This window comes from Echinops telfairi, unplaced genomic scaffold (assembly GCF_000313985.2).
Source record: "Echinops telfairi isolate 266 unplaced genomic scaffold, ASM31398v2 ScPeMD7_2573;HRSCAF=3158, whole genome shotgun sequence".
NCBI lineage: Eukaryota > Metazoa > Chordata > Mammalia > Afrosoricida > Tenrecidae > Echinops > Echinops telfairi.
Window position 1 is genome coordinate 2,468,659 of NW_022106471.1, and position 2,017 is coordinate 2,470,675.

The 2,017-nt window shown below is 50.3% G+C and overlaps 1 protein-coding gene across 1 annotated transcript in view; it reads right to left on the reverse strand.

Moving 5' to 3' along the window:
- ANTXR1 (ANTXR cell adhesion molecule 1) overlaps window positions 1-2,017 on the reverse strand; it is a 258,401-nt gene that overhangs the window by 86,560 nt on the left and 169,824 nt on the right. The gene's annotated exons all lie outside the window — the stretch shown is intronic.

Consider the following 2,017-nt stretch of genomic DNA (forward strand, 5'->3'; position numbering starts at 1 on the left):
CTGATTGACAAGCTAGACCCCACCCCTATACTCTTAATCGTCAAATTGACAAACGATTATATATCTACCACACGTAGTTTTGAAAAAAGTTTGGGTTTTTGGGGGGTACCCCTGGTATAAGGATATCGCTGCTTGATGACACAGATTTAGAAAGTCATTTCTAAGCTCATGGTAAGGGTTTAAGATGCTGTCTTTATTCTCCAAGTTCAGTTATTTCAATAGCAGACCTCGTTCTTTTGGGATAGGATGTGGAACCATCTGATGAATGATCTAAGCAGCATAATTAATAACCTAAGAGGGAGTATCCACGGGCTTGAGGGGGAAATGGAATGAAAGGGTAATTGATGGCAGCAGAGAGCGCTGGACTTCCTATAGCGTTGAATGGGCAGTCTGAGACCCTGTGTCCAGGCCTCTTTCAAAGACAAGGGAGAGCGACGAGGGAGCACCAAGGAAGCCAGGGAGTGAATGGTTTTAAAGTCTGATGCCGAAGGAGGGATTCATAAAATACCCTGGGAGCAGCCTGGAGAAGGAAGAAACTAGTTGTGACAGGGAGCATGATGGGGCATGAGCCGTGCGTAAGGGACTTGTGGTGTCTGAACCCAGGGAGCTGCAATGGGCTGAGTCATGTAGTGAGGCTTCCGACTCCTCAGAGCATTGTGTAGAGTACTTGGCGTGGGCTAAGCGACACCATTTGTTTCTGTGGGCTTGTGTCTTCTTCTGCCCAAACACATTAGGAAGGATATTAGGGTCCCCGAACCTGCAGGGTCTCAGGGCCAACACATATGCTAAGGTAATCAGCAGGCTCTGAAGACCGTTTCTGGGTGGCGGCACCCTCCCTTCAGCTCAGCACCTCCCCTTCAGTTCAAGCATTCAGCGGCCGACATTCTATTTCAGAAGTCTGGCCCGTCGTCTTCAGGAGAAGGTAGCACTTTGACAGGACTTCTCTGGATGCAGCCCACGCCTCCCAGCCACTTCTCTGCCTTGGCTTTTAACCCTTTCTCTCCAGGTGGCTTTCGAGTTTTGACTGGGTGGTTGTGTTTGTGTTGATCCAGAGGGGGGTTTGCTAGGCAGAGCATGTCATTCCACAAAGATAGCTTGGCAGGTGCAGAACCTGTGCCAGGCCCTGGGCTCTGGGGTAATCAGCCAGATCCCCTCGGTCTCATTGCAGGAAGAGCCCTAAGTTCCCCCAGCATGCTGTGGCCACAGTGGCCAGCACGTCCCTTCCAAAGGTGAATGCAGTGCCAGCCCCAGGAAAATCGGGCTGTGCACTTCCTCAAGATGTGCAGTTCCTCAAGTCGAACACGATGAGGAAAGGAAAGAACACCCCCCCCCTCCCCCGCCACTTCAGCACAAGCAGAGCATCCCATCAGGGGAGAGCTGCGGGCCCTATTTTTCCTTGGCCTTAAAAGAGACAGCAGCACACAACAGAGTCAAGCCAAACTGGAAGCAACCCAGCTTCTTTCTGTTGACGGATTAAGAAAAAGGCTTTGTTGGGGGACGCAAAGAGGGTTTTCTCTCCCCCACTCCCTGCTCTGTGTCCAGCAATGTAATTTCCTCCCCTGATTTCTGGGCAGAAAGTTAACATTCCAACAAGATGTGCTTTAATTGATTGCAGCCATTAAACCCCTTGGCTCGCATGCTTATGTTCCAGGATATAAGAGCCACATGGAAGTTTAAATTTAATCATTCGTCTTTCTCTAGGTAGGAAACTTGACAAACGCCTTGGGGAGCGGAGTGGCGAGGGGGCGGCGCTTGGTTTGCACACAGCGGGCCTTTGCGATAGAGGAGAATGAACTTGACATGTCAATGTATCTTTTGGTGCCTCTAAGTTTTTTGACCTCTGGCTTCCAAATGGGTCGGCGTGACACGCTGGGAGTCTAGCTATCCTGGGAGTACTCAAAGGATTAGGAAAGCCATTTGCTTTGCATTCTAGCCCAATACCTTCATTTCCCTATTCTCTTCCACAGGCTACCCTTCCTAGCAGAACTGCTTCCTGGCCAACTTGGTGGGGAAGGCT